The 26,095-nt window shown below is 43.6% G+C and overlaps 1 protein-coding gene across 4 annotated transcripts in view; it reads left to right on the forward strand.

Moving 5' to 3' along the window:
- PEAK1 (pseudopodium enriched atypical kinase 1) overlaps nt 1–26,095 on the forward strand; it is a 978,753-nt gene that overhangs the window by 173,976 nt on the left and 778,682 nt on the right. For 2 of the 4 annotated variants that reach the window (XM_069624574.1, XM_069624576.1), the window contains exon 2: nt 3,292–3,354. The exons of the other annotated variants lie outside the window; for them this stretch is intronic. The gene's annotated coding sequence lies outside the window, so the exon portion shown is untranslated. The remainder of the gene's footprint in view (nt 1–3,291; nt 3,355–26,095) is intronic. 4 annotated transcript variants of the gene reach the window in all.

A 26,095-nucleotide genomic window follows, 5' to 3' on the forward strand; every position in this document is an offset into this window, starting at 1 on the left:
AGATATTAAAAATAGTGTTTAGTGTTGGTTGGTCCGCATCGACTTTAACTGTCTGCTTCTGTGGGGTAGGACTGGCTTTCTGCAGAGCAGTGCTAGAAACGGGCTGTGCTCCCCACCAATACAGAATCCGGCAAACGTTCTCGGAAACAAAGTGCGGGCCTGAGGTTCCTATTATGCATTGTGGTTCCAAAAAACGTCAATGTCAGGGTAAATGTTATGCAAAAATGAAGTATCAAGCCTAGTGTTAATTATGCACATGGTGATTTAAGCAAACAGCCCTTTCATATCAAATCTATTAATCAAATCTAAAGATCTGCGTTTTTTCTTACCTACCCAAAATGCTCTGATTTTATACAAAGCAGCCAGGAACTCTCATTGGTGCTAGTTGTCGCTCTCCCATTTCTCATAAGGGTAATTCGAACGAGAACAATAGTTGTGTACCAGCCTGTCCATCTTGGAAAGACGGGCTTGGTCATTTGTTTAAAAAAAATAGTCCTAAAAAAACGCATAAAAGAAATGCAACATATTTTCTATCTTAAATGATTTGATATTCTAGGATTTCAAAATGTGCTCTGTTCAGCAAGACAGTTGTAACATTCTTATTTTGGCGACTACAATGCATGCTGGAAGTTTAAATAGCAACTTTTGGGGAGCATGGGCACCATTTTGTTTCTCATAAATGCCTTTTCTTAGAAGGGGTTGCACATTTCTGGGTGCTGGCTGCTGGTGAGTAGTGCTGTTGGACCTGCACACTTACTACAGTGCACTGTTTTGTGGGAAACGTGTTGGCAAATCACTTGGCTTAGCCTATCTCTTGCCTACTGCGATTCGGCCCCTAGCGCCACCCCTCCCACCCACCCCTCCTCAGAGGCACATGATGTCACTTGCCACTCTCAACAAATGGGACTGCCCATATATCGAAATGTGTGTTCACCTGTTTCATTCATGCAGTGGTCCTTCGTTACATGCTTGCTTGTAGGACAAGGGCTGATATCCGCTGCACGAACCTTGAGGCCTGCTGGCACAGCCTCTGCAATCATTGCGTCACACAACACAGCTGCTGGCACAGCACAGCGATGAAGACCCCTAGACAACTATCTCTTCTCTGACCCCCTCGGGCACTTCTGTGGCCTACCTGGCTCTTTGATGCCACCGCTGTTAAAAAGCCAGCTATAGTTTATGCAGAGGCGACGGATCGCCAGAGCCCACCCTGATACTTTGTCTTGGTGTAGGGAGGGGCCTGCTGCTCGAAGGGAAATGGATACGTATGCTCGCCCCATACGTGTTTTGTTTTGTTACGTTTTATGAGGGCGTCCCAAACTCTTTCCCCATCCCCTGCTGCACCAGCCACTTTTTGCTCCATCGTTCTCTTTACAAGGAAGACCCACTCTCCCCTCTGACTGGTAAGAGCCTCCTGCCTGCAATTGAAAGGGGTGGCCAGAAGCACGCCCTTGCCACTTTCTACCCACCTGCCACTCAAATTATGTTTTTGATGTCCTGCACATTTTCAGACTAGCATGTTTTTATGGACTGGTTCGTCCTCTGGCATAGCTCAACAGGCACATTACCCCGGCACTCATTTTCCTTGGGTCTGGCCCTTTCTTTTGTACCCCAATAAATCCTTAGCTGCCAACATCTGGTCAGTCCTTGGGAGGAGAACAGAAAAGCACCGTGTCTAGGTGTAATCAAACCCATTAGTTGCTTGGTGGTTTTATAGGTCATTCCATAATTAGCATTTGACTTGGTATCCCACATGGGCCTGGTTTGGTACATGTTCAGATGTGCAGTTCACGTCATAACACAGTACCTAGTTGGCAGGTCTGTCGGGGAGGGGGGGCATTTACTAGCAGTTTTTGGGGGGATAGTTCTTCCCTGTGGGCTTTAATCTCTGGGCACCGTGTTTAGCTTAAGTGGATTTGCTATTAGATAGTCCTTTTATCTTGGACAACATTTCTGATGACCAAGGGAGGAATTAAGCCGGAACAAGACGGAGCTACGCTCCGGCAAAAACTCTTGCGGGAGCACCCTTCCGTATTTTACTTCTTCTTTCAGGCAAATCAGAATAGATTTTCAGTTTAGAAAATAGGCTTTTCTCTTGTAGTCCAAACTTTCTTCGTAAGTAGCAACTGTTGAGATGTAAAGAAGTATTTAATAATATATGCCATCTTCGCAGCCGTGTAGTAGAGGCCCTCTCTGTGAAAGGTGCGGCTCACACAGCTGGTCAGAACGCATTTCCTGAGCAGTGCACGTGGCACAAAGGGTAAACCATGTGCACCTGTTGCTCCCTGTTTTTTTGTTGGGAATATTGACCGGATTTTGGGGAATAAAAAAAGGCATGTACCACGTTTATCTGGAGCCCAAGGTGTAGAGTAGTCCTTGACAGCCTGGAGTAAGGCAATGCCATTTAAAACATCTATTAAGTGTTGATGAAAACCTAGATCTTGCTCCCATCTGCAACCAAAAGAATCGAAGAAGAGTTATTCAGCCTAACAAGACGCCCAGTATCCATTTTTAATCTTAACCCATTAAATTGTTCATATTTTAATTTACCCCCAAAAATGTTGCTATGGTCTTCATTTTGCTATACTAAAATGCTGTGATAAATATCGCGATATCCTTGCCATAGTCATGACCCAACTTAACCCTGATATAGGGCTGGAGTTGGGATAGTAGATGAATCCTGTCTTAGCATGAGTGATGAAACATTGAATGTGGGTCAGCACTAACTGTTCTCTAATACAGTCCAGGGAATTTGGGTGTGTGGTATTAAAAGAACATTATTTAAAAGTGAAAACAAAATTCTTAATTAACATATATTCTATTACCAATTTGTATTAAAGTCTGTTTGTTTAAAGGTTTCTACATGTCCCTTCATCTTTAAGGGACAATTTAACTTAACATTTAAAAGCACATTATTATTAATATTTATATTAAGGGTTGTCTTTATTAATCAGCATTTTTAATATTGTATCTTGTAGTTTGATGCTACTTAATTGTAGATTTGTTTGCATCAATTTTGTTCATTAATCTGATTGTTGGAAATATGGTATTGGGAAGACGAGGATGGGCTAAAAAAGCCTTGTATCTGGCTTGCCATTCTTCTCCGTGCATTAGGTAGCGCAGGTGGGTGGATCTGCTCCGCTTCCGTGCCGCCTCTGCATCAGTGAAGTCCTCGCGCCATGTAGCCGGCTAGAGACAAGTGCTGCAATGATCGGATGCCCGACCTTTTCAATCCCGCTTTAATGATGTGGCCTGGCTCAAGTTGTCCCTTTTATCTCTTTAATTTTACAGGCCGCTGCTTCACATGATTGGGCGCTTCCCACCTCTGGCTGGGTTCAGGTCTGGGGCAACAAGGTAAGCACTAAAAAAAGCCTTGCTATGCCATATTGGAATGTACATGTATCACAGTGACTTGGTGAAAGTTATTAAGTGCAGGAGCAAAGCCATTTATTAACCATGGGCATGACCACACCCCTGGGGGCAGAGTGCTGGGACAAAAAAAAAAGCTTGAATCATGGTTCGCAGGAACCGAGTGGTCACAGTGCCCTAACTTGGTGTATCTTACCTATGGATCTATCTATCAGTAGATCTAGATATGTGTGCCTTGGGGGCAAAACGAGCCCACTTATTTTTGGGGGGATATATATGCTCACCTAAGAGGTACTGCAAGGGTTAAGGCTATGGTGCTGAAGAACAGTGGTCTTGTGCCAGTGTGCTCTCTGGCACCTCACAGGGTGAACACTCAACCACCACTTCTTGTTGGCAGGACAACAGCAGGACATGAACAATGTATATTTTGATTATTTCTGATTGCCTTGTCTTAAAGCTACTTCTGCCCCCCCCCCCGCACCCCTTTTACAAGTTGCCTCTCACCTGTCCTTTTGATGTGTATGAACGGGCATACAAGTGGCAGCCAGCCCTCTCATCTTCACCCACAGTATTACTGAATCGTTATTTATTTATTTTTTATTTAGTCTGTTACAAAATGTTCACTATTTCCATTCAATATTTAAAAACATTTCACATTACATTCCTCTACGTTTCTTTATCATTCATAATTTGACTCACTATTTAAGTAATATTGTCTTTCGACAATAAGTTCACTTTTTTCCCCTCCTAGTTTCTTTAATGTTGCTTCAAAGAATTTGACTGTTGCAAAGTTTAGTCTTTGATTTCTGCATTCATAGATGAGTTCCCACAATTTTCCTGCATCTAAACCATGAGAATGTACGATTTGATCGTGCATATAGATGTCTCGAAAATCGGATAGTTTTGGGCAAAATAGAACTAGATGTTTAAGAGTTTCACTATTGTGGTTACAGAGACGACAATCGGGATCATCCTGGAATCTTCGTTATTTTTTTAACGTGGTGTTATTATGTAACACATTCAGTCTAAATCGTAATAGCAAGTCTCTTTGTTTATGATGCAGGAATTTTGTCAAATAGTCTGGTGTAGTATTCAGTAATCCCCAATTGGATTTCAGAAGCATGTGTGTCTGAGAATTCGTTACTTTGTTTTTTTTCAATAGGGATATAATTAAGCAATATGACCTGAGCGGTGGGGGCATTACCGACTCAGGTAATGCCCTGGGGCCTATAGTTATTAACGAAGGCTCCAGGGCATTACTTGAGTTGGTAATGCCCCCGCCGCAAGGGTTATATTGCTATTAGTACCCCGGCCCGCATTATGTGCGTTACTGGGGCACTAAAAGCATTTTTTTTTGTCCCGACCGCTGCAGCGTTTTGGGACAGAAAAAAAAAAACGACCAAGAAAATGGCCGCCATGGAAAGGGAAAATGGAGTCCGTTTTCCCTTTCCATGGCGGCCATCGGGAGCGGACGCGCTAGGAACACAAGTGTTCCCAGCGCGTCCGCTCCCGAAAAAAAAGAAAAAAAAAGTAGAAGGTAAGTGGGGTTGGGAGGGCAGAAGGGAGGGAGGGAAAGAAAAAAAAACGTACCTGCGTCCCCGCTGGGGGACGATGGAAGCCTCCAGCCGTGTGGAGGCGCGGAGCAGGGATGGCCCTCTCCGAGTCTCCACACTGCTGGAGCCTGCTATCGTTCCCCAGCGGGGACGCAGGAGCAAAAAGGTAAGTGGGGTAGGGAGGAGGGAAGGGGGGATGGAAGGAAAAAAAAAAGGAAAAGTTTACACGAGTCCCCAGCGAGGGTGAAGGCAGCCTCTAAGCCGTGGGGAGGCTCAGAGCGGGGATGGCCCCGCTTCGAGCCTCCTCATTGGCTGAGGGGCTGCCACGCCCCGCCAAGGACAAGGCGGCTGGAATCCCGGCCGAGAATCGAAGGATTCTCAGCCGGGTAAGGACCCGGCGAGAGCCATTTAGAATGCTTGTTGCATTCTGCTTGACTCTCGCCAGGTACTAATAGAGCTTGAATTCAAACTCTGACATTCTTGCTATGTTTCAGACCGGACCTCTTGTTTTTTAGTAGAGCAAGGTGGTCCAGAAGGCCACTATGAACGACCAGCGCTAATGCCAATTGTTATGAATAAAAAAGGCAGCGTTCAACTTGAATTTCTTGAGGGTACCTAGACCAAGAGCCCTCAGTAAGAAACAAGGTAAATGTGATCAGTGAACTGCGCCAATTTGCAAAAAATACATCAAACAGTTGAGTTATATTTTTAATTCCATTCCACAGCCTGACACGTGTTTCGATCAGAGCTCTTCTTCAAAGGCGATGATCCTTGTCCAAGATGAATAATCAATAGTGCGGTTAACTCTATGGAACAATTCCAGAACTTAATGTTAATTGTAATTGCAATGACAGCCTTCCGGTACCAACTGTATCCAAGGGAGAGCACGCCTTTTTTCTTAGCACAGGTGCTCCCAAAATTAGAGTGCTGTGTTTTTCAGTTGCTAAAGATTGTGTATTTTTTTTTCAAACCCACTTTTGTACTTTTGTAACTGCTCACAGAAAGAGTGTTTTAAAGGACCATTCTTCCAAGGCATGGTTTCAGAAAAGTACTTGACTCCATCAGAGGTCGTGAGACATCGCGGTTGTTTTCGATTGTGATACGCTCATAACTAGGGTGGCCAGACATACCGGTTTTGCCATGACTTTCCCGCCATTTGGTGTTCTGTCCCCCTTTCTCAAGGTTATGTCGCATTGGAAGCTGCAGTGGTCCTGTTTTTTTGTAGTAGGTCTTCATAGCTGGCATGCGGGAAAGCACAGTCTCACACAGAAGAAATGCTGCATTTTACAACTTAAGATAGTGTTAGTTTGTGATAAATTATAATGTTTTCCTTTGAACAGTAACACTAAAATCTCCTTCGCCTCCAACCACTACTGAAGTGTAGTGCCTTGACAGCCACTTTCAAGAGTTCATCCTACTTTTATGTTAGTTGCCCTGTCCTGGTTTTTGACTTTTTAAGATTCTGGTCAACCTACTCATAACACAGGCAACGAAGCCTATGTGTAATCACCCCTGATGATTCTACGGGGCCTCCTTTGCAGTATCTACTCCCAAAACCGCATCTGAAAGGAGGAAATGTCTGCCATTTTGTAAGCCCCATCTACTGATAGACAAGATGACCCCTTCCCAAATCAAGCTACATAGACTGCACATTAGTCTGTTTCACCGGTCAGCCATAGTGTGAGACTCTCTATTGAGACTGCAATTCTCTATTGTGAGACTACAATAGGTACACCAACCCAAAGATCAACCCATCGAAATTTAGGCAGGTGCAAAAGTTGCCCTGTGTAAAAGCGATCGTGTTAATGTTAGGGGTTTGGGACAGCATAAAAGAAGCTTGTGAGGAAGAAGAGAGGTAATTATGAGAAGACTGGGCATTGTCGTCCAATATCCCAAGAGAAAATGTAAAGGGAGAAGAGCCCTTTATGCATCCCAGATTCTCTGAGGCAACTTGAATGACTAACAAGTTTTTAAAAAACTTTAAAAAAATAATTTTACTTGTGCGTCTGATACCCCCTTACCTTTTCCGAAACTAAAATAATAATTAAAAGGCTGCGCTTGAGGGGTGGCTTTGCGAGGCTGTTTAACTCACACTCTCTGTACTCGCTTCACCTACTCTTTTCTACTCTGGACATCTGAAAGGCTTTGAGGAACTTAAAAGCCTCCCCCAAACAGCCATTACTTCAGCCAGTCTCTCCAGTCTTGACACGCAGCTCACTGGTGCAGAGCTTCCAAAGCGGCTGGACATCCCTTCTGAACTCCTTAGGGGCATCCAGCCAGTGGCTTCCCAGTTAAGGGCGGAACAGTGAAGGGTGAAAACCAGCCGTTGACCAGCCTTTTTGCTTCTAAGCCTTTGCTTTGCTGTGTCCTGCTACTTTTCTGTAAATACCCATTAATGCTTCTTCTCAGCTTCACCCTCACCATGCACTTCTCTTGCTATCTCATCCTTTACCTCCTTCCGAACTCTGCATTCTACAGAGACAGCGCTCTTCAATGTCAACAACTTCATTTCTTCCGCTTCTCATGCAAACATTTAATCTATTCCTGTTCTTCTTGACCTGTCTGCTGTCTTCGATACTGTCGACCATTCTGACCTTCTCTCTATATTGTCCCTCCTTGCCATCAGAGATAATGCCCTCAATTGGTGTGCTTCATAACTTGCCCCCAGACTCTTTCAAGTGACCTGGAACAGCCTCAACTCCCCACTCACCCCCCATACCCCTCACTGTTGGAGTTCCCAAGGGTCTGTCTTTGTCCACTACTCTTCTCTCTCTATACTTCAGCTCTTGGCGCTATCATCTCCTCTTACGGCTTTTCCTATCAAACCTTTGCTGACGATACTCAGATCTTCTTATCCTTTCACTCCTTATCCAACGAGCTGTAGACATAAATGTCAAATTCTCTCTCTGTCATATATTGGATGGCTTCTCACTTGCTCATGCTCAACTTCACTAAGACAGATCGACGTGGTCACTGTGCCGCCAAAAATGCCAAATCGAAAAATTCCAATTGCAAAACTGCAAAATACAGTGATCGCATAGTGTAATGTTAGTGTGGTGGAGCTGTTAGTTTTCTTCTTTTCTCGCTCAGCATGACATATGTCCCCCCTCGCCTCCCTACGTGCCTTACCGGGGTTCTTCTTTGTTGGCCTGTTTCCCTTTTTGGTCTGTTACATCTTTTCTTGCCTCCTTCCTCCTGGCTCATCTCGCTTTTCCTCTGCCCTACTGGGGTGTTCTTGAACTCCTGTGAGATTTCTTTTTTTTGTTGTCCTCCCTGTCTTCCCAACCCCCGAACCCGTTTGTGTTGTCTTGCCGGCAAATACGGATGCATGGGACACCCCAGCAACTCCTGGACCTGACACGTGCAGTATTGTTGCTGCAAGATTTTTGTTACTGCTTATTAAACGATCATGTGCAGTATTAGATTTGGTATTTTTTGTACAAAACCGAGAAGACTGCAGTTCTCTAATTCACAGCCAAAAAGGATATCGCTTCAACTTCCCCCTCCCCTATATTTCTCTTCTCTCCTGACTACCTATATTATTTTGCTTTCACTCGTAACCTTGATGTCATGTTCAACCCATCACACAACTTCTTGCTCTTCATCTCAAAATCGGCCAATGCAGCCAGACACAACCTCCTCAATATCAGAAAGAATGGGCATCTTCTTAATTTCACTACTGCTAAACCGCTAATCTCCTCTGTAGTTCTTTCTAGACCTGACTACTGTGCCAGTGTTCTCTGTGGCCTTCCCAACTATGCTTTTCACCTCTGGACAAAGTTCACAACTTCGCAGTCCGCATGCTTTTCAACCTTCCTCGATTTACCTCTATCTCCTGTGCGAGTCGCCAGATTGGCTGGCTAGCTATGAAACTAAGGGCTAAATATAAACCACTTCTCATCTTCAAAACTAACCATGGACTCGCCCCACCCTACCTATCTGCTCATCTCACTCCCTACTGTCCTCCCCGTTCATTAAGATCATCCTCAGCTCACAACTACTCGAGCTGCCTGGGCTCTCATTTCCACCTTCCCCTCACTCTGCTGCTCTGTAATGCTCTTCCTCTCCCTCTCCATACTAGTCCAACTCTGCCACTTTTTAAATCCAACCTGAAATTTCTCCTCCTTTCTGAAGAACCTGTTTCCTAGCACTCTGCATCACCCTGTTTTTCTCTCTCCATACCTTCATGGACAGTCCTATAGCTCTTTTCCATCACCTCTCTATCCTTAATTCAGTACCTCCTCCACCATCCTGTTCCTAAGTCATTCTGTCCTGTCCTCGTCCCTGTTTTGTTTCCACCTTCCACTTCTACATCTGGTCTTCAAGTCACAATATCCCACCCCCTTGTAACAGACCAATGTCCTCCTCTCTGTTAACAATGGTAAATTGTGCCACAAATGCATTGCTTTCCCTGTTAATTTTATAAGTAAAATAAATGTATGAATAATAAAACATGGGGTAATTTTCATGAAGAGTCTGCAGGAGAGGTTGCAAGCAATACAATTCGGGTCCTCTCTATAATGTATTTTTGGGAGGGATTCCCTTCCCATCGTGGGGTGGGAGGAGGGGTGCCCATAAGCTTTTCAAAGAAAAGAAACATACTCCTGCTGTGTAGTCCATTTCTTTCACCTTATCGGAAACCACCCGCTCACTCCTGACTCAAGTCACTAAACTCTCCTTGAGGACATAGCTGTGGACCCCAAATGTCGACTTGTCAGTTACGTTTGAGGTCCTTGGCCCTGTCACTTTCACTCAAAACTGCATCTTCCCCTTACACAACTCCATTGACATTGCACAGACGCTTGCAATGGATTATTGTTGTCTGGGCAGGCGGCCCAAAGAAACTCTGTGATGCCACAGCACAGGTCCAGGACATTAGGACATTCAACCCTCTCAGCCAGACCACAGCTTGCAGGGAAAAATATGAACATGAACACGACACAGCACAAAAAAATGATGGCTGGCCCCAAAAGGAGCCAGATGCTAGAACCGGAACCCTCCATATGGTACCCCGCCTCCTGAGAACACACCATACCAGTGGCAATAGAAGTGTTTTGTATTGTAGGTGATAAAGGGAACAGTAATGGAGAGAAACTTAACTATATTAGGTCTCTGTGCTTGTATGGAAACCACTTTTGCACACGCACACACACAAATACACACACAAATACGGCAGGCCGTACCTCTGCCGACAGCTGTGCATATCTGGCAAGAAGTCCAGCAAGTTCCTGACCTGCCATGTAGCTGACAGTTTGGACTTCTTGTTTTACCCAGGCACAAATAATCCTTATGGATGCTTTTGAGAGAGCAAGTCAAGTGACAAGGAGGAAGTCTATGGGCAGATTCATGGAATATTTGCCCGGTTCAAAGTGACTTTGCACTGCAGACACAAACCCTGATTCATGGAAAAGTGCAAAGTGTATTTTTGCAGTGCATAGTCACTTCTCAGCAGTGCAAATTCACTTTGAACCCGGCAAATCAGCGGTGTTGCTGGGGGCTGGGGGGATGAGAGGGCTATAGCCCCTTGTCTTTTGGTTGTAGCCCTGGATAGACGGTCAGGTGCTACAACCAAAATGCTAGCTAGCCCCGAGCCCCGTCAGTCCCGACATTAGCTTAGTCCCTGATCTTTTCCAGACCTAGCAACCCCCTGGCGCAAATATTCCATGAATCGGGCCCTGTTGGTATTGGGAGAAATTGATTTAAGTTTGTATCAATCAGTGATGGAAATGGGTACAATTTACTCTGGGGAAACTATCCAGGTCCTTCTTGAGGAGGGATAGGGTAGTACGGGGGCGAGGCTGAGGGGGGCGAGGCTGAGGGGCAGCGCCCCATGCCAGGTCACGTACCACCGTAGCTCTTCGAGGAACCCATGCCTGGTGATTTGCATAAAAGCAAAGAGCTTTTTGGAAATGTAAGAATGCCCACAATTTTATGTTTGAAATATGTCTGATGGCGATTCAGCAAGAAACCCTTTTGAGGAATTAATGGAAGTTGGGCGCTCTGCTCTTTTCGTTTGTCACAATGCTCAGCCTAACAAAAGAAAGTCTGTAAATAGCAAGACATATATACCAAGTTGGACAGCTTGTCAACACGCTGTGAGGTTTTGCTTGTTTCTGCATGGAGCTTGTACGTTAAACGTTCTCACGTGCCCACGTCTCCTGAAGCGCTGTCTGCTTGTGGATGATGCTTGTGGATGGGAACTTTGGGATGGAACAGCGCTCCGGGAAGACAAACTTTCCCTGTGCTCTCTCTTGTTCCGGCCTATTTCCTATCCTGGGGTCGGCTGATTCACTAGTGATATGGCCAGGGCTGTTGTGGTATCTCACACTGCTCAAACTGTTATGGAACTACAAGTATTAATACAAGATTGGTACTCCAAAGGTCTCCTAACGGATGATGAAAAATCATTTCTCCACAGAACAAACCCACGGATGCCCACTGTGTATTTCTTACCCAAAGTGCATAAAACATGTCAACATCTACCCATCAGTATGTCCAATTATGAGCGGACAAGGAGGGGTCATGGAAGGCCTGGCAGAGTAGATTGACTCAGCAATTAAGAATCTAGTGCCACTTATACCAGCATATTTAAAGGATACTACGCATACACTCCAAATCCTTAACCAACTTACCTGGCAACCACACTACTTTCTAGTGACACTAGATATCAAATCTTTGTACACCTCGATACAACATCAGTTAGCCTTAGAAACAATAGATTATACATTTAGGACATTCTCTGCTTCACAAAGTATGCATGTAGAAATTATCAAAAGCTTCCTCCAATTTACACTAAATCATAACCAGTTTATCTTTAACAGTGAATATTATTCACAAATGAAAGGCATTGCAATGGGTGCAAAATATGCGCCACCTTTAGCCAATCTCTTTATGGCTTTCTTTGAAGTTCACTATATGTTCTAGAACAATGTTTTCCTAAATGACATCAAAATTTGGAAAAGATGCATAGACTATGTGCTTCTTATTTGGACTGGATAGATTCCACATGTTTTTACGGCATCTGAATAATAAGTTTGATATTGAATTCACTGGCAACATCCACAAAATGCAAATGGTCTTCTTAGATCTGAACATCAATATAGTAGACAATTCCATCCTAACACAAACTCACAGGAAACAAACAGCTGTAAATTCAATTTTACATGCCTCCAGCAGTCACAGAAAAAGTGTAATTAACAATATTCCCAGAGGAGAGTTTTTGAGATCAAGACAAAATTGCAGTACTGATATTCAATACCAGCAAGAATGTTAGTCAATTGGTGCCAGATTTTCAGAAAGAGGGTATCGCCAAAAGATCATTGACCAAGCAGCAAGACATACTGAGAAAGAGGACCGCAACCAACGGCCAGTCCAGGCTAATTTAGCAAATAGAGTTTCCAGATAAAGTGAACTTCATTACGAAATGATTTCAAGTTCCTGTTTCATATACTACAAAAACATTGGTACATCTTAAAATTGGACTCAGATCTCTTACAATACATCACAGAACAACCGAAGATCATATTGACCAAATCATTAACCTTTGCGAAATTCTTTAATCTCTTTCTTAAAACCTGATACCACCAGACAGACCACTTGGTTAACCAAACCAGTTGGATTTCACAAATGCGGAACATGCAATCTCAAGATCCAAAACTCCCCTTTGCCTTACATTGGCAAACACAGCATCAACAGGATCACAGCAAAGGTATACGTTTTGTTGGACTCCAACATATCAAGATGCATGCCCGAGGAGGAGACAGACAACTGCGCCAATATGAGGCCCGTATGATTTGCAAATTATGCTGTTTTACCATGGGCTTAAATCAAGAACATGAGCTAAATGTCTTTTTATAAAATTCCTTGCAGGTTGCAGGTCCTAAATGCTTGCATTTACATCTCTCTGTGAGTGACTATGTTGTATCGTGGTTGATATATAAATAACACCTGGTCCTTGGAACCCAGGACATGTGAATGAGGTGCCGAGGTGCACCAAGAACAGGTTTTAAGTACCAAGCTTATGCCACATGAAGACACTCATTGGGTTTTGACCCTCGGCCCCCTCCTCTTTTTTCTCCAAATAACAATCATCTTATTTTCCACTACACATTGGTAAATACATACTATCAGTCGGGTATTATTAAAAGGTAACTACATGATTTCCCTTTAAAGGCTGACCTACATTAGAGGATCTCCTTGATGAGGAAAGCACACCAATTAGCACAAAACAAGTTGTCTAGGCAGCGAATAAGTATCACTTAGAAGATATACAACCCCTCGTCTTGAAATGAAGCAAATGGGCAAGATAATGCATACAAGTGTAAGTGCAGTCGCTTAAAATACAGAAGTAAAACGAGATGTATTTTCGCAACATGCAGTTCGTACTAAGGTCCTCGAATTGTAATATCTCCAATTAGATCTGTATCTGGTTACAAAGAGGTTACAAGCTATATTTATTTAACGTGCCCACTATGTCCATTCCAAACGGAAATGCAAATATCAAACTTATTTTGTGACCACAGAACAGCAAATGAAATAATATTCGTATCCAGGGGCCATTGCCCTTTAAAGTACTCAAATTGAAATTTTCAAGTACATCCTTGTTATTGGTGGTTACGTTGTCAACGGTACAGAATCACGTGACAAATCACGCGAGAACTAAGTGAAAGTAGAAACCCCCAGGCATCAGTGTCTGACACTCGCCTTTCCCATGTGTTAACCTTTGCAGCCTGCATTCTAAGCAGCATATAACGTGTGCCTAACTGTAGAACTTAGAAAGGTAAGCGATTTTCGAAATCTTCACCTTTCTTTTCAGTACACTTTGAGTCACACCCTTTATGATTGAATTTGTTACCTAGCGAGTAAAACTAATTTCGAGTTATTCGCTTCATATATTCTCAGACTCGAGCCATTGTGCACATTTCCGTGCAACGCATAACAGTCCATGCCTCAAGCAGCATATTTTATGCGCTTCAATCTGAAATATTGAAAGGTAAGCGACTGCATCAACTCGTAAGAAATGTATCTCGAGAAACTGTTCCCAATATCTAATCAGACATTAGGCAATCTTAAATCTAACCAGGTAAGCGCTCCTTTATAATCCGTGCTATAACAATTAATTATGATCAGGTAAGAATATTTCCAAACCGAGCTTAAAACGTCAGTTTTATTCCCCAATCAGGCTTCTGGAATCCTATGAAGAGAACTAACTGAATACGAGGAAAAAGTGACATTGCTAAGATGCCCTTACGAGCTTAGGACATATCAACTTATTTCACCAACAACATGTGAGGTACTTGAATAATAATGAGATTCAAACATGCACGCTTTTAAGACCCCTTACGAAATGCTTGGTGCTCCATATCACAATGGTGTACCCTTAAAGAAAACAACATGCCATGTCACATTAAGGTGATTTGTATCCTTCCGACAACAACGTGGTCAGTCACAAAGGGATTTCTCCCTTTCTTTGTCTTATCCACTAAGTATCACTACGCCATTTTCAAGCAATACGCAAATTAATATGCTCACTAACATATGCAAACTAATGCTTAAAAGCAACTTCTAATGTTTGTCTTTTACTTTTTCCCTCTCTTTTCCCTCCATCCCTCTCCCCCGTGTGTGTGCGTGTGCGTGTGCGTGCGTGTGCGCGTGTGCGTGTGTGTGTGTGTGTGTGTGAGAGACCTGGTGCTGGGGATACGAATTCAGCCAAATTCGTTAAATATACAAAACACACATGCCCCTACGCGGTTGTATCACTACAAAAAACACTTAGTGGGCATGTACAAAAGAGCCCCCAGCACACAAGGCCTTGCTACTTTAAAATAACATCTTTATTGTAACATTTTACAGCACATAGTTAAGACAGAGGCGATAGAATTCACCCCTCTGACAGCCCATAAGGTTGTAGAAAAACACTCACCCCACGGGTGGAATAAAGTCACGCGTTCTGCCTGAATGCTCAGGCTTCCTCAGACTAATGCAATCCAGTTGTGCCGGTAACACCATAGAGTATAAAAAGAAGGGCAGTTACAGAACGTCCCAATTCGTGTTACATCACGTGTCTGGTAGTCATGTGACCGCATCATATAGAGTTGCTGAAACGACAATTATAATGACCCCCATTGTGAAATGGTAATTTACCTATATAGGTGGTACTGGATGTAACATTGAAAATCGTAAAGTTACTATATAAGCTGAACAGATCAATGTCTGTTACCTACGTGATGTAAACAGATAAATTTAGACGTTAGGTGCTGCCCATATTAAAATGTCATCCTACTACAAAAATCGGTGTACAACAAAACGCACAAATGTGCTAGTTTATCGTTAAATGACTGATTGCAGCTGAAATAGCCACAATCAGGAATATGCCCCCACAGAGGGCAAGCGCTTATACAACCCTAGAAACAGAAACAGAAGACGGCAACCGTCTTATGAGAGGGCAAGTGCCCTAATTCCACAGTACAGCAACATCAGACATATCTGTCCCTGCCTGTAGTTTCAACACCTAAGTAGGTGTAGGTTTGTTATCCAGCGATCTAAAAATCACACAGCTATTCTTAAAATCCATCACTTAGAGAAAAAAAGTGCAAATAAATCCCAGCAGTTGCATTTGAAAGAAATTGCAAAGTGGCAATTCCAATTCAGTCATAGATTATATTGTGTGAAGTGTACAACTAGAGATGAAGGTATCATGTTAAAACAAAGCCCTTAATGGAAACAACTTCGATTCACGTGCAAATTGCGTATCATAAATACAGTACTGTTTAATAGCAGCAGCATTTGAAAATGTGCAAAATAGCAAATTTAGTGATCTCGAAGATGACTCTTCACGCAGGTCAAATTGGCATTGTTAGTACAGACCAACGCTTGACAAACACCCTTCATAAAGGTTTCCAAGGAAACAGAATAGATATACTAGACAAATAGTTGTCATGTACAAAAAGCTATTCCTAAATTGTGTACAAAGAGCAATTCCTGAGTCATAGATATAGTATTCTCAAATCTATGAAAAATATTTAAGTTAGTACCTTGTGATAAAAAGAATCATGTTTGTAAAAACACATACATTTCAGGATCTGTGTTGAGCCCTTTCGGTCTCAGGGTGTCAAACTTGCATATCAGCGTGACTTCCAGTTGCCTCAATTTCAATTCACGATTGCCTAATCTTTTATTGGGCGGAATATGGGCCAGCCCCAAAAAAGATAAGTATCTCACATCACCATTGTGTTTCTCTTCAAAGTCTTGCGTGCTGGGGCTCTTTTGTACATGCCTGCTAAGTGTTTTTTTGTAGTGCTACAACCATGTAGGGCCATGTGTGTTCTCTCTCTCTATCTCTCACTCTATCTCTCTCTCTATCTCTCTCTTTCTCTATATTTCTCTCTCTCTCTACATATATATATATATAATTAATTTGATACATGGTTCTTTTCTTGTTATGTGATGACAGATGTTTGTAAATGCTGTAAACATTTTTTGCCCTGATGACGACCCTAAGAGGTTGAAACACGTGTCGGCAGTTTACTATGTTAAAACATTTGGATAGCCTATGCTTGCCCAAATTTGATAAGTCTTGTCTGAAATCCTTTGAGTTACCAAATACATTCGCATGAAACGGTAGTCAGTCATGTTGAAACCTTTTGGACAATCCGTGCCTGCTCCAACCTTTGAGAAGTATTGATCGAAATCAAGTGTATTCATATGCATTTGCACAGGATAGATTAATTTTTCAATATTTGTTGAAAACTGTGTATTTCCCCCTTTTTTTGTTTATGCAAATAAATATAGCCGCATAGGCACAAGTTCTTGGGTACGCCCTGTGAAATCTATCTGTTCCTAAACAGCCAATTGATATCTCTGTTGTCTGAGCGCAGCAAGTAGAGGACAGTTCCCCCTTTGTTTGTTCTGTTGTGTTATCTGCTGAGGTCTCGGTGAGCCGAGGACTCCCCCCTGTTTTTTTCTGAATTTCTACCTTGGTAGTCTTTATCCATGCTCTTCCAATACCTTGGCAAAGCTTTGCTTGTGTTTTACCACTATTTATATTTTGTAATCGAAGCCATCTAATAGGTTTACTAAGGTTATTGAATAATATCTCCAGTTTTTTTACTACCTGCTAAATTAAGAACAATCGAGCAGTGAGGGGCGAGTCAAAATGTAGAGCTGCATGTGCCGTGGCATTCACCCTCCCACCCCCAATCTCAAATCCTAAAACTCTGCTGGGTTTTCAGATAAACCAAATATTATGCAAATCATCCCCATTAAAGCGCTTTATGGGCACATTTTTCTTCTGCAATAGTCATCATGGATATCCTGAAACCCAGACTCAATTTCTCGATTTGGTCAGCGCACAAGCACCAGCCATACTTCACTGCGGACGTGAGCAGATCCTACAACGATTCCTTATGGGATTTCAGGACAAACCTACTTGCCCTTAGCACTTAAGGGTTTAAAATCAGTGTTACTTTCTGGCCGATATGTCAGACTAACATATACCTCCAGAGCTGAAACACTGACTTTTCTGACTTGCTCGCACCAGTACTTATGGCAACCTATCACGCTCCGCTGCACCAAATTGCTCAAAAAAGAAAGCTGGTGGCCTTGTATTTTAATCACTGTGTGGTGTTATCACAGTCCTGCTCATACAGAAATCTCGGTTCTTAAACACTAGCATGTTCCACTACTCTATGTATTTAAGACAGTAGTGTAGGAACAAAGGTGTCCATTTTACCTGTGATGAATTGTGGGATTCAGCCACTTCTACCCAGGGAGGAGCCTTTCCTTGCGAGACTAGGCAGGTGAGCCTGCTATGCAATAATCCCCATAGGGGTGGTGGTAAGTGGGACCTCACAGGGAGAGACTTCCCCTGAGGGACATGGACACCCGTTCCATAGAGGAATTCCCTAAGGCCTCTTTCTCCAACACCACATCAAGACCACAAAGTCAGACGACTGTGTTACTTACTGTCATACAAAATTCAAGTTTCCTCTTGAAAAACAACCCATCACGAATACTATAAAGAAGAGGAATGGTGGAAGAGTAAAATGTACTCCTAATACTGTGATGGGGAACAGTGAACTGAGGATGCAGAACATTCATCAGACAGAGAGGAGGGACTTTGACCCGCCACTGGGGAGGATCCTGCAACCAGGATTCAAAACCGAGGAAGGGCTCCTCTTAGCATCACTTGACAGAAGTCTGGGAGCTTCAAACCAGTCAAGTCATGGCTGCACTGCGGGACTGTACAAGCCTCCGTCGGGAGGCAGGAAGAAGGTGCTGCTGCCAGATACCTCAAACGAGACTGAGACTGAGGCTGAAGAGCAGAGGGAAAGGAAGCCCCACAAGGAAGAAGCAGGGAAGGGCGGTGGCGTGACCCTGAAGTGGTATACTAGTGGGTCCGATAACTTCACAGAGACCGTTGAAACCTGGAATCCGCAGAGCCGCGGAAAGAAGCGGAATGCTTACGGAATGAGAAAGCAAGTCATCTGGCCGCCATGTGAAGTCTCTCTGAAACAAGGTAACTGGGATGGTGGGAGACCTGGGAGGGATCATGGCAACAGTGTGTGCTGCCGTCGCAGAACTTGGCCCAAAGTTAAGAAGAGTAGCGAATGCTATCTGACTCAGTCTACACATCCCAGTGAGTGGCTTGGGAATAGGAGAGACCAAACGGAAGACCGTGATTGTGAAGAAGATACTCATTATCTGATACACAAAGAGTTGAAGAAACAGGAATATTAAGAGTATGGAGAATACAAAGAGGGATTGGATTCATCCTCTCAGTTGGAACTAGAAAAGGACATTCGGAGACACTGAAGAGAGACTTTTGCCGAGCATTCCTAAAAGACAAAGGGCTGAAGCACAAAGGCCTATCGGGAAAGCAAGCAGGGGAGAGAGAGGCTAGGAAAGGTCCTCTACAGGAATTGCATAATTTTCCTAAAGATATAGCCCAACAATGTCTAAGAATTACATATCAAAATGAACGAAGAACATCTAGGAGAAGGGAGTCATTCTCCGGGCTTTTTGTTTTTGCATAGTGATATGGACAGAATAGCTTGGAGTTGGATGGAGGACATACTATTGACGTTTGGACTTCACTACAGACGACAAGCACCTTAGTTAGTTGGTATGGTTAGGTAGGGAACTCCATAGGTTCGAGATAGTAAGCCATTTTTTCTTATTTAAATAAACAAGTGTAAAATGACAAAGATTGCTCTGCCGCCTCCTTTTGATTTAGCACATACTGCTACCCCCTTACTCTTATCTGACCATATTGCTGTACCTTTTCGAGATTTTCTTGTCCTGTCCCTCTGGCTAGACAGTTCCCAACAATGGCTTTGCTCGTAGTTAGTCATGGTAAGACTACGTTTTGTGGAGTACGACATTCACAAATGGTTAAAAATCTTTCCCCGAGTTATGTGAAATGTGTTACTGCAGGAATTGTGTTTTCTGTGTAGGGTTGGCCTCCTCGAAACACTGGATTGTAAATACTATCAGGATTTTCAACCAGTCGTAGGTCTGCGATAAAATTGCATATAATGCATTTCGGCAGACATTTCGGCAGACATTTGCATGTTGTTTTGGTCATTCAGAAAAACTGACTGCAATGTTCTCCTCGATGAGGCAACCATCCCAGAAACATCTAAAAATCTGCCTAGTTTTAGCAGGCATCAAGTTTATGCTTTTCTGTCAAACCAGAAATGCTCTGTTAAATATAACATAGATGCAAACAAAGCAACTGTGATATACCACCCCTTCTATATAGAACTCTAAGAAGGCTAAGAATGTCTTTAGAAATGTTACATGCACAAGATTTCACTGCTTGATTGCAGCTGTCACATGGCTGAGGGAACACACCACTCAACTACTAGGACAAGAACACGCCCTAAAGGGGTTTATTAAACAAAAGTAAAACATAAGACTGGTTCAGGGTGGCTGTTACATGGAGGTCCTTGGGAAATGTAGACCTTGAACTCAGGATGATATGTGAAGGACAGCCAAATAAAAGGCATACAGAAAAGGTATGACGATCATTAATAGGCAGTTTTCTTTTCCCAGCATTTTTGGCCAAGAATTTTTGACCGAAAAAATAATAGAAAAATATGGGGGTGTTGGGCGATCAAGGGCATATAAGGGCTATGGTGGGAGATAGGGAATACATAAGGGTAGGAGTTTGGGGGGCCCAAATAAAAAGAAATGTGTGCAAACACTTTCGACAGAAAACACCTCTAAAAATTGGTGATTAATGAAAACAGAACCATAGAAAGTAACAGACAAAGCAGGTCTCATGGTTAGAACTGGGAGGAAGAAGGATTCTCGAAATCACTAAGTGCCCCAAAAGTCATGCTCCCCTTCATGAGGCTCTCCTTCTCTCCGTTCTTATTGCTTTCTTCCAGGGCTCTGCCCCTCTGTTAGACATCCCTGCACATCAGAGGCTCAGTCTCTCTCTCTCTCTCTCTCTCTCTCTCTCTCTCTCTCTCTCTCTCTCTCTCTTTCTCTCTCGCTCTTTCTCTCTCTCTTCACTGGAGCCACCTCTCTCTCGCTCACGCTCTCTCGAGCCACCTCTCTCTCTTTCTCCCTCTCTTCACTGGAGCCACCTCTCTCTTTCTCTCTCTTCACTGGAGCCACCTCTCTCTCTCTCTCTTCACTGGAGCCATCTCTCTTTCTCTCTCTCCCTCTTCACTGTAGCCACCTCTCTCTCTCTTTTCACTGGAGCCATCTCTCTCTATGGCTCATGGCCTCGCCTCTTCCACAATCTATACCACTCCTCCTCTGTGCTCCTGAGCTCTTTTATTTGATGCAGCCCAGCCCGCTTCCAGGCTCATCTCTTCCTGACTGGGGTAAACCCTTCTTATGTGGTTAAATGGGCTCTTCTCCCCTTTACTGTAGAACACCCCTTTTCTTGCCTGAAGGGGTTCCCCTTCTCTGCGGTTCTCCAGCTTTCTCAACAAACTCCTCTCCTCCACTCCCAGCTCAGAGACACCGTCTGTGCATTTTAGCCTCAATTTTAATCCCCTCGCCATCACCGCAGGCTTGACCCCATTCTGGATTTCTTTCATTTGGTTTCCAGTACACGAGCCAGTGTTTGCTGCTCTGCTCTTTACTTTCCTCATAACTGTCCACTCTCCTTTTGTGGGTTTCTCTGGTAAAGTCCCTACCTGTGAAAAATCATTTTTCTCTTGGGAAAGGGGGGGTAGCATTTCCCTCCTTAAATGTTGCAGCTGCAGGTTGGGAGATAAGTGTTCTCCTTTACAAGCACTGCTGATGAGAGTAGAGAGACTGTAATGAGTTAAGGTTTCCTCTTCAAGGATCTACACCGGGGGTCAATCTGAATGTGCTAGTGTTTCCCCATAGCATATCTCCAGCTGAATCCCTGGTAGACATGCTGGAATCCACTCCAGAATTTGGAGCTCTAAACATGATACATCCTGGGAGAAGCTGCCCCGAAGACGTGGTTTCTTTGGGTCCTGGTAGTTCCTAACTAGTCGCTCTCTCAGGGGGGCAGGTGTAGTTCAGGGCGCGTGGGTGTGATTTAGAGGGACTCTCTGGTAGGGTCTTTGGGAAGAATCATGCAGGGTTATTGTGTAAGGGCCTCTCCGTTTGTGTTCAGTAATTCTTCACCTTGTGCTAGATGATACTCTGGATCCTTAGCTGTTCAGGTTGGGTTGCATATCAGGGTCTTGTTAGCCCTACTCTCAGGCAGATAGGGGACAGGATGAATGGTTGGTTACGTGTCTTTATATCGACACCTTTCATGAAGAATGCACTTATAACTAAGCTTTTACACTGAAAAAAAAGAGAACACATTTTTTGTTTTGGGGGTCACCCATAAGCCCCTGTTTCCCACCCCGGAAACCCCAACCGTTTACCGAAAAGATTTAACCCTTTACCCCACCCACACATATTTTATTATGTGTTTTAGTTGTAAAAGTATTGGTATAAAAGCAGGTCTTCGTAAAAGATTTGTTATAAAGACTGCATACCACATGGTTGACCCTGTGACTTGTCACACAGCACAGTTGAAAATGGACGGATACATGGCACTGGATGGATGACTTGGGTGTATGGAAGTAAATGATGCTGACCAAGAGAGAGCACAGAATGGAGTAGGCTGACAGATGGCTTGTTGACTTTGATGCAAAGAGATTGAGACAGTCGGACAGAGATGGCGCTCGACATGTTAGAAAGCCATATGCTACACCGTAGTCTGCAACTGTGATCTGATTTGTTCTATGTGACAAGGCCAGTACTGCTCTCTTGTCAAGAGCGGATGGGGACCCTTCTCAGTCTGGGGTGGGGTGCCTACCAGGAAGTAATTCAGAACCACTCTTACCTCTGAGGTGGGCGGTGGCAGTTGAGAGGGCCCCACCCCACCCATCTTGTCTCACACTAGACCTCGAAGTCAAAATGCTTGCCAGTTTTTGTTTTTTTCTAGCATCAACCTACATAAAGCACAGCCCTACAGCACCCCGGATAGACGCAATGAGATAGCAGAGGCCTGCATCAGCCCAAAAGAACAATCCTCCAGCGTCCCGCATTGACAGTGCCCGAACACTTTACAGGGAACGTCAGCACAGCGAGAAAGCCTGGGAAGTTACAGCGAGGAATACATGGCTGCGAAGCATGCCGCGCCCCGCTCCAGTGAGTCAGCGACGGACACCGTTCCATTGTCAGCAATCCCCTAAAGCAGGGATTAAACAGAGTGGCACAGGCCCCCACCGGGACTGGGCATAACTTGGCAAGGCCAGAGCCAAAGACCACCTAACATGCACTGGGCCAGTCTCCTTCCCCCATTGCCATCGAAGGTGGGAAGGCTTAACCAACTATTTGACCACTTTGTTGATTGTAGCACCTCCATGGCGGGGTAGGTAGGGCCAGAGCAAGAGAAAACAATGGCATTAGAGGGCAGGGAGAGTATTAAAAAAGCTGACCGGAAACGGGAAGGGGTGGGTTGTTGGGGTGAGGTCAGAGGAGGTGGTGTATCATGAGACCAACAGGCGGAAAAAAGCGCAGAAGACCAAGGAGGCAATTTATGGATAATGGGGGGGGCTGTTGCTTAGTGAGTGCAAGTGATACTGCGGTATGAGTGTACATAATAGTGTGGTCAGGTAAATTAGTGTAAGTGTGAAGTGGATGCTCCTGGGTGAAAGGAAGTTGTTTGAGTATTGTGGAGCGGGTGTAATAGTGTGGAAAAGGGAAAGGAGTGGGTGGTATTAAGCCGGAGGGTGAAGAGAAGATCTAAAAAGAGCGAATTACATCAGAGGGATAGATGTGAAGAAGGGAGAGAACCAAGGTGGATGGAGATTGAGGGGGGCTTTATAGCAAGAACACAGGAAAGGAAAAGGTAGGAGTGAGCGTGACCGATAACAATCTGGTGTCTGCAAGGCACATTCCCTACTTCCGTACAACACGAACACTTGCAGCAAGTAGCAACAGTTAGATTGTCCCTAAGGGAGCACAGTGTGACAACCTTTAGCGCCCCATCCAGAGTTCATGTCTGGTTTTAGACAGTAGGGGTCAACATTCGGTAGCACTAACCTGCTGTTATGACCTCCTGGATTTGGGAGCAGGTTCATAACAAGACAAGACCGTGAGACAACACCCTAGGGTCCATTAAACATTCAATAAAAACCCTTGAACTATCTGAGAGTTGCAGGGATTTATTTATAGTCTTTTGGTGCCATCTGTGACATCTGCTGCTTGTGCAATGCCTCCGTCGTGATCCCTGATGGCACTTGTGGGCGGTTCTGACTTCATGTTTATCAGGGGTCTGCAACGTGCAACTCTCGAGTTCAGGATTAAGACTCCCATGATCCTGACCTTTTGACTGGGCTGGCTGGGGCTGATGCGAGTTTTAGTCCAAAACATTTGGAGAGGCAAAGTTTGCAGACCCCGAATATATATATATTGTACATGGGTCCCACTGATCATGAGCATTCATTCGCACCAGTTGCTGTGATTTGCCCTTGGCAACTTTACATTCTATCGAGAGTATCTTTCCCGCCAACATAGTTTTATTCTAATGCTTTGTACAATGCAGTCACTGTTTCTTTTTTATATTGTCATACATTGTGTTTGTTTGGATGAATGTGTAGGCCCTGCTTCCAAAAAAAGCCCCCAGAAAATTCCTTTGAGATGTGGAATCCAAGCCCCACGAGGTGCCAAACTAAGGCGATTGTTCGAGTTGTTTGTGTGGGCTGTGTGGGAATGCCATCCAGGCAATGGCAGCATTATACTTTCCTGTCAAACAGGGCGACAATGGAGAGAACAAAAAGGCGCTGCAGGGATTCAAAACAGATGGGATTGGAACATTGTTGGAGCATGGGTGAGTGGCTTAAAGCTACGTTTGTTTTTTAGACTAGGGTGGCACATCCCCCACTGTTATGAGCAAAGCATAAATGACTACGTAATAAAATCAGGCCTCGACCTGCAACGTTCAAAAAGTGCATTGCTCAAATAAATGGAAACCACACTAAGAAACGTCCAGCAGAATTTGGAAATCATTATTCCTGCAAACTCTGATGTGTAAAGCGTGCCTTCCTGAGTTACACTAGTGTAGTAACCTGCTACTGAATCCTATAAGGAGAAACCAAGCATCGGCAGCAGGCGCAGGCCTATTTTTATACAGCTGTGCAGAAATGGACAGCGAAAGAGAAACCAGCAGAGTATCGCTCTCTCAAGAAAGCGCCCGAACACAGAATTCTAGGGTGTAATATAGGGTTTTACGCAATGAAGCTCATACAGTGAAGCAGAAGGATACATTTAGTCAGTTACATTAACAGTAAGCTTCCTAAGGGAACATCTCCCGACCTTGAGGGCTATGGCTGAACAGCTCCATGCTTGGTCTGTCCAGTTCTACTTGGCCTACCAATGTGACTTAATGTTCTCCTGCCGGGGATTGCTTCATAATACGTATTGGGCCCCGGTTGGAGGACTAGCACCCACGTGACCCCTCTACCAGACCTCAGGCAAGTATACCTTCCTCTCAACTGTGATGTGATACATGTCACTGGGCGTGCCTGAACCTCGTGCAGAGACTAATGTCACATCCACAAAGCCTCTTGAGCTTGTTGATTTTTTTTTTTTCTCCAGCCAATCACGTTACTGCGCGATTCTTGACACGTCATATTATTGCTAGTCATGACTGCAATGTTTCTCTGCTAGTGATACGTACACAACCATTGCTCATAGAAAAATATTAAATAATGTTGGTGTGGACACTATGAAGTGGTTAAAAAATAATAATAATAAATAACTCTCGTCCAGTTCCCTTGTCCTCTGATGGCTTGAAACTGGAGCTGATTCTGCTAGTATAGAGGCACAAAAAGTTCCTTGATACTAATAAAGGAACAAACCAAGGCACTATTAAGGGAACATCCCTATAGTATTTTGTATGTCTAAACATGTAAATAAAACTAGTTTCCAGAAAAACAATTAGTCATAATTCATAGAAGGAAATGTTTTGAATCAGATAGTAGATAAACATTCATCTGTGTATACTTACTCAGGTGTGCGTCCACCGGAAGAAGGGACTAGATCCTGAAACGCGTAGTGTACAAATAGGACGACCCATCCACTACAGAACTGCCAATATCCAACCACCGCTCTGGATGTAACACCTATCTTGTTTCAACTCTATCTATGTTCAATGATGCCAATTACTTTACGTATAATAGACTATTTTGTGTTAATTTTCATCTTGAAATGCGGACAGCATGAAAGAACGTACTATACTTAATTATTTGTTTTATGATTTACTCTAATACGGAGTTAGTATACACAGATGAATGTGTACGTACTATTTGATTCAAGTCCAACCTTAGTCAGGTAATTTCCCACTTTTTTGATTTCGAGGTCTTCAGAACTTAAAGGGAACTAAATATGCATGAGAAAGTCTAAAGGTAAGTCTGATTACCCCCTTTCCAATGCCCAAGAGTTTGAGTGAGACAGGTGTTTACAAACTAAACAAATACAGTTTGCTGTTGTACGTCAGTGAACCCAGTACACACATGAGGAATCAAAACAATTAATTATCTATTGAATATGATTTAAAAAAAGGGGCACATAGTGCCACAAATACAAAAAACAAATAATGTTACAAAGGAATATTCTAAAAACCTTTTAACAAACAGGGTATGTTACACATAATGAACATGATCAAAGGGTATGAGCAAAAC

Source organism: Ambystoma mexicanum, chromosome 11, assembly GCF_040938575.1.
Source record: "Ambystoma mexicanum isolate Mex_15411 chromosome 11, UKY_AmexF1_1, whole genome shotgun sequence".
Lineage (NCBI taxonomy): Eukaryota > Metazoa > Chordata > Amphibia > Caudata > Ambystomatidae > Ambystoma > Ambystoma mexicanum.